We start from the raw sequence: 7858 nt of genomic DNA on the forward strand, positions 1-7858 counted from the left end.
TTGCATAATGACACAAAGCCAGCCGTTAGAAATGATATATGTCACATAGCAAGGCAGGCATACCAACTGGGAGCCTAAGAACTGAAAACTACCATGAATTGGTATGTTTTTTTTCAATTTTCAACAAAAAGTAACTTGGTGGAACTTTTTTAGGACGTCTGGAACAATGATGCCTACTAGCACTTGTCTGATAACAAAGTGACTTTGTAGGATTCATATGAAAATTTATATAGGTTTTCATTTTAAGGCTCATTTTCAGTTTATTATATATATATATTTCTTTTTGGAGTAGTTATTATTCTTATTTTAAATACACGCTGCATGGATTTCATTTAAAATATGTCAGGCTTCCATGGTTTTACAACGTTAGGTAAGAACCCCACAGATCTTGCAAATAGACTTTACAGTAGGTTGGTTGTCCTGCAAAATGCTAATGCTAACCATGAGATGTTAGAGGCATCTTTTCTCTCCCTCTTACTCACCCCCATATTTGTGTATACATATCATGGAAACCTGACAATCTCCAGAGTTCTCAGCTCCTAATTTCAGAATTCATGCATTGCAGAAGATCTGTTAAAAATAGCCAGTTTTCTGTTGTGGTCTGGGGGCATCATAAATTAAACTTAGTAACTGGAGAAGTAGTAACGATCAGATTTGTCAAAGTTAAAGGACTATGAAGACTGCTTCTCATTTCCTAAATGTACAGATCATGAGACTAGGTATATAGCTTGTTTGAGAATATAAACCAATCATTTTGGCTTCATTTTCACACAGATAAGGCTCAGGCTCTTATATATATTATATACATATACGTGTATATTCCTTTTTTTCTTTCTGAAAAAAGATAAGTTCCTTCATCTGAGTTGTTGCAATTATAGTGCAAACACCTCTATTGTATTTCAGGGAAACAAATCAATTTATAAAAATGATTTCCCCTGTTACATTTGTCTTTGGCAAATGGTACATAAATCTGGCACACGTCATGAGCCATACAGTGAGAAATGGCTTCTCTCATTCATGTAATATAAAAAACTATAATATTAAAAGTGAGGTCTTGTGTTCCCCATGTATTCATTGATGACAGCAGAATTTGGCCCAGTGGCAGATATTTTGGGAGGTGGACTTTTCAGATGCAGTCAAATCAGTTAATGTATCCAGTCCAGGTGAGCCCACGAGTACAGGACTTCTATGTCCCTTTCTGCCTATTGATGCCAAAGAGAGTGCAGCACATTCCCTGATGGTACAAACAAATCAAACCATCCTGAACTGTCAGATATTAATGTACTGAAATGAAGCTTGAAGCATGGTTACGAGAACAAAGTCTGCTTGAAGTCCTGGTTATGGGCCATAACCATGTTGAATTACTAGCGAGTCAGCTGCTTGTCACGGCTGAGGGCTGTTTGACCCAGGTGAAAATTGGAAACTGAATGTGAACAGAACTTTGAAAGATATAGGCTATAACTTCAAAAAATTAAACTCTTAAAATATTATCAGCTGCGAATGTGAGACATGCTTGTGATCTAGGAGTGTCCATCTAAGAGCTTCCACCAAGGAGTTTCCAAATTTGATCTAGATTCAGTAATATTTGGCTGGAATTAAACCATAAACTCATCTATGCTCATAGATACCTCATTCAGCAGGCTCCTTCCATCCTTATGCTCCCACCAACAAAGAAGGTGGAGCTTACTGTCAGCTATAAACAAAAGCTAGTGTTAAGATCTTTTCACTAAACTCCTTGTTTCTCTCAAAATTCTACATGTACATAAACACATACTTCATATATGTGCATAACACCTGCAGCTTGCTCCATTAAAAGGTCTACACAGTTATGTTTGGAAAAGAATTGTATGTGTTAAGAGTACCATGCTTCAGTATCAGTCCAGTTATTACTATTTTCTAATTTAGAAACTTTCTGCAAAAGAAATGCCAGCTGCCTCATTGCATCATACTGAAATGTTCCAGGGTCTGACATAAATGTTTTGGACCACAGAAAGGGAAAGAAAAAATGTGGGTGTACCCATGTTTATGCAGCCTGGTGAGAGAACGCATTCCATTAAGTTAAGGTTATTTTGGAATAGTCTTGCATATTTAATTGAATTGACATCTGATTGAAGCAGAAATCTTCCTGACAGATGAAAACTGTGTCAGATTGAAACATCTCAAGAAAATCAAAACACATTTTCGATGTATTTTCTGTACACTTCATATCCTTTTGCTGGCCACAAAGAATTTCATTTATATAGTACAAAAGCAGCACAATTCTTTCATTTGAACTAATAGGGTTCTAATGAATTTTATGAATACTAATACACACACAATACATTTCATACAGTTGGGCCATAGTGCACTATTTCTAAAATGGGTCTGCGCAAATTAACTTTGAAGGGTGTCTGTGGCAGCCTTTCATCCATTAACTGCCTGGTGCGAGCCCCCACGACAGCTGATTCCAGAGTTAACCCCGCCTGATTCTTGCCAGTGGAAATTTGCCAAAATGATTACATCAACTTTCAATAAACCACATGTGCGTGACAACAGTAAGCAAACAATTACTTAAAACCCTATAATATAATTTGTAATTTGACATAATAGACTGTTCTTTCAGGGTTCACATTTCCATGACAAAGCCACAAGAACTGGGGCAGTTCTGCAAACAAGCATGCACTCTGAGTATCAGCAAGAGAAGTGCCCTTGGCCCTCCTCTCCTCCGGGCTCTGGGTTTGCACAACCACAGCGGTGTCTGGAACCAGCCATCATTTTGGGAAGCTCACCAAAACACGGCCACTTCTTTCATTTTAGCTCTGCGGGGTGGCAATGCCCAGCTTGTGTTTTGCCTAACAAGACAGCGAGGGGGCTGAGGAAAATAAATCTGTAGTAATGATTTATGGAAACAATAACACTGCTCTGAGTTTTAAAAACATCTGAAAATAAATGTCATGCCCTCACCTCATCCCCAGCTCTGCGTGACATTTTCCATCCTCTAGTATTACAAAGAGCAAGCAGAGACAGTCTTAGGAAAGACATGTGGTGGTAAATGTATTTCTGCTTAAATCTAGTATTTTTCAGTGAGGTCACAACTTGCTATCTATGCAGCATTTGAAAACTGTTAAGATTACTTCACATTTGGGTCTTGAAGCTCTTCTTTCTGTTTTCTTTGTTCAAAGACTGAGAGAGATCCTTGACTTCTATTCAGGAAGTAGATCAGCTTAAATTCTCGTTCTCTTTCTCCTTCCCCGCCTCTGCTTTTAGCTGAGTGATTTATTTAAAAAACGGCAACTTCTCTAATTTTCCATTTATGGGCACAGGGTTCTTTGAAGCAATAAAAGGACATGGGGCCAGTAAGGAGGAATCAGGCAGCATCTATTGTAGAAAAATGAAAAATAATTGCAGTTTTACACGGGGTGAGGACACTTAAAGGAATGCAAAGACTTTATCTTCAGATACGTGTTAACGTTTTGTTTAGTCTGTGGCCATCAGAGGAAGATGTCAGTTAACTCTGAAGTTCCCTATATCCTAAAGAGTAAAAGTCTCATTCTTAGTCTGTTTTCCAAATTAACTCATAATCAGAAAGTAGAATTTGTGTGCTCATAATGGGAAATAAATCACAACAAAATAAATCAGAAGTATGTCACAATTTTGAATGTGGCTGAGATTATGGAATATGAGCAGTGGCACTCTGTAATGTCTTCTGAATCACTGAAAAAGCTTATAAGATACTTACCAAAAGCATACAAAGGTGTAAAGACAAATAAGTCTATTTTTACAATACAGTGACTTTCCTAAAAAACTTTACTATGAACGCTGAAAGTTTATTGTTGGTTCTGTACTAAGGCCATTGATTTTAGGCCATTAGTAGCTGTTATGTCACTTTGCTCTTTCAACCCTATGCGAACTGTTTTTACAGTCCCTTGGCCTGGACTCGGAGAAGAGGAGCCCGAGCGCTCCCGATGAATGGCAATGAGCATTGTCAGGGAGGCAGGAAAATTGAGTCCCGGCTCTGGCTGCCAGGTCAGGAGCTGCAGGAGCTAATTGTGTCAATGGTAATGAGACTGAGCAGGCAGCAGATGCTCACGTGCCTTTACAATCCAAATCCCACCAACAAATTCCTCCCACAGAAACTTTAAGGGACGCCTTGGCACCCTGGAGATGGTGATAGACCCGGTCCCAGCCACATGCCACCTGCTAGAGCCATTGTTTAATAAAGGACAAAAAAAAAAAGCCTATTATGATAACAAAGTTGTTTGCTGTCTCTCGCAATGACTTTATGGCACCAGTTTTACCATACTGCATCTATTGAAAAAGGAAAAAAAAGAAAAAGAAAAAGAAAAGGAACATCTGATTCTTTAAAGAGAAACAGTTGTATTGAGCACTGTTAACAACTTACTTGGGAAGCCGGATGTTCAGTATATGTTACATATTCCACTGATAAACCATGCTTGCCTTTTTCCCATTACATCTCCCACTGTGCCTGCTTCCTACAGCAGGTTTACATTTCCACATGCTTTCCCATGACATAGAAGCGGGAAACATTTCTTTACTCCTTTTTTTTCTTTTTTCTTTTTTCTTTTTTTTCTTTTTTTTTTTTTTCCCAGCAAAATCAAGAACATAAAATGCAGATACCCATGTAGAGTGCTGTATAAATATTTATTGTGAAATCAAACAAACTGCATATTTGGTCCCAACTCTTGGAGCAGGATGGCTGGTGAGCTGTGCCTGAGGTTTTGAAGAGGGGAAGGCCACCAGCACCAGATTCTCTTCCTGGCCATGATGTGCAACACAGGATTGCTAAATGCTGCCTCGTGGAGAGGTTCAGATTCTTGCAGGAAATCTCAGCCCAAGAATATCTGTTTCTGAACAAGTCTGACCAAGTGTCCTTCATTGCCATCAGAATTTGAGCCCTGTGAGGCTCAGACTATGAGCGTCTCTGGTGTCCTTGGGGGTGAGTTCGTCACAGGCAGCTGCTGACAGGGGGTACAGATGAGTGGATCTGGACTGTTTGGCTTAGCCTGTCAGGGGAAGATTGAAGACATGCTTTGTCTGGTCTGAAGTTACTTGAAGCAGCAATTATGCTCCTTTTTTAAACTCCCAGGGGTAGTGGAGAAAGTTAAAGTTGCTTAAAAAGCTTGGTTTGAGCTGGTAATTTGACCAAGAGTGCACTGTAGCCCTGGCTAAATTCACATCTGTGCCAAACTTCAAACCTTTCCTTTACAAATCCTCACTCTTGTGAAGGAAAGAATCACAGATGTAGCTACATCTTCTGCCCTGTAAAATGTGAGAATGGCCCTGAAGGGTGCTAGGGCAAGGTGTTCATCCCTAGAGAACTGCAGCAGTGTGATGGAAAGAATTTATTTCAAACTCAAGTATGTCAATTACTTTCATTACATCAATTATATGTAGTATATCAATCATACATATATGTACACAATTATTTAACACTGGAATAAAAGCAGGTATAGGATATTCAGCGCAGTTATATCAGTGCATAAGGCTGAAAACATGCACTCGAGGAATGGCTTGCCTCTTGACACTATTTCCCTTATGGGGGAGTGGGGTCTGGGGTCTTCAACTATGTCAATGTTTCTCCAGACTCACTGGGCACGGACCGAATGTCATAGCCACTGTCCTCTGGAGCATCTGGTTCTGGTGACAGAAAAAAATGATGTATTAGGAATGGGCAGTCGTGTACAACCACAGTCACAGTTGGGTTAATGAGGCATTTGTGAGAAAGCGTTACTGTGGTTTCCTCAGGTGTGGGGGGAAAGAAGCATACTGTATTTTTAAAGGTGCCTTTGGTAGGTCCCAGGCATAAATAATGCTGAAAACTTTGTTTTATTGAAGTGCATACCTTGCTCTTAAAGGCAATTTGAAGTAGGAGGCTAGCAGAGGTATTCTACGTCATACTTCACAAAGAAACAACTAAACAGAATGATAAACACAATGTCAGATGCATTTAGAGTGATCAGAATGGAATTTTCATTATATTTTGTGCCTGTCTGCTAATGATTACTCATATTCGAAAGTAACCTTGCTTGTAATCAAGATTCAGTAAGCTGTTAGTCTCAGGCATTTTGCACTTGGTGAAACGATGAGAGATAAATGTCTTATTGGTTCAGAAAGAGACTAAATATCTCGGTACAGCACTTACCATGCATGAACCATGTACAAGTTTAACTTGCTATTTATATACACAATGCTGCATTGCAAAACTGCCATGAAAATTTACTCGTGTAGCAGAAAATCTGCTCCCCTGCCCTTTGCCACAATGATTGATGATAATGTAAAATCTAATTTTGAACTCGCTTATAAAAATAAATAAATAAATAAAGTTCTCAACCATCAGCAAATGTATAAAATTTTGTGGTTTGATGTATTTTAATGACTGATTAGATTTCTCAAAGCAACTTGAAACAGTGAAAAGTGTAGATCAGGAGCATGAACTAAATTTCTCTGTACACCCTTCCTCTCCTTCTGCTTCAAGGGCTAACCCTAAACCTAACCCTCTGGTCACCCCATCCCTCCACTTATGGGCAGGGCATGACAGCTGTTGTTCTACTGAGGCCAAGAAGCCATCTTTCCTTGATATAGCTGTTATGTTTACAGGTGTCTCAGAGGTGACAGCGGTCACTGAGGATGTTCCTTTTGGGAAGAAGGGGCACGATAAGGGCAGCACTCTTAGGGTTAACGGTAATTTAAGGTGCAGATCTGGGGGAAGTCAGGATTGATAGTATCAAGAGGATTTCTGGCCTTTCTAATTTATCCATCAGCAGCCTCTGTCCCCTGTTGGGACGGTCAGTGCTCTGCTGCATAGCTGATGCCTGACTGAGGGACAAATAAAGGTTAAAATAAATGTCCCAGGCTCTTAAGAAGGCTGTGATACACAGGAAGTCCCACTGGATAATGCAGTGGCCTACTCAACCTTTAGTGTCTCTGAGAGCAATCTAGCCTCTAATGCATCCTAGTTTTGGAAGAGGTATCAGGTACAAGCACATCTGATGAGACAGCTAACAGGTTGGACAAACTCAGCACTACTTTGTGGTAAGTTCTATAATATGGTTGTCCGTGCTAGAAAATCAGGCTGAAATGTCAGACTCCTTTCACCCCTATCAGTCCTCTAGCAACTTCTCTGTGGCTCCAAGCGTGAGTCTGAAGTGGTAACACTCAACTTCCTACATGGGTACCCTTTGCCCATTCTGCTGCATCAGATGGAAATGTAAGGTGAAAAGATGAGAGAGAGTCCTGTTTTTGGTTTTATTTTGGGCATCAAGCTCACTGAAGGGGGAGGGGGAGAGAAGGAAGGAGAGAGGGACAGACAGAGGGAGAGGACGAAGAAATTAAAGAGGGAGAGAACAGCCCCCCAGTTTTGTCGTTCATTGTGATGGAAATGTTCTTTTAAAATACACTTCTGACTTAGGGAGACTTGTCTTTCACATTCATTACACAGGTGTCAAATCAAATTTTGTCTTGCTGTGTCTTGTGCACTGGAGCATAGTGCATATGACATTTTGTAACATGTTGCAACATAAGGCAATAAATCATACTGAAAGTGAATAAAACCTCATTTCTTTTTTGGGGGCGGGGTGGATGAACCAAATGGCACTGTGCTAATTTCAACGTGCTTCTGTCATTGTCAAGAAAATCATTTTCTTTCTGCCCTGTCCCTGGCAAGGGACTGTTTCTCAAAGCAGTTCCTCAAAGTAAAATTCTCTGTCACCTAAGTTTTGGATATATACCATGCACCAAGGGATTGGTAACTTTTAAAAGGAAATATATGCTTCAAAGCTCAATAAAACTCCTTTGAGAAACAAGACAGACTTTAAAGCATCTCCACCAAAGAAGTAAACCTATTTTCAGCTAAGTGAAA

Source organism: Excalfactoria chinensis, chromosome 4 (assembly GCF_039878825.1).
Source record: "Excalfactoria chinensis isolate bCotChi1 chromosome 4, bCotChi1.hap2, whole genome shotgun sequence".
NCBI classification, from domain to species: domain Eukaryota; kingdom Metazoa; phylum Chordata; class Aves; order Galliformes; family Phasianidae; genus Excalfactoria; species Excalfactoria chinensis.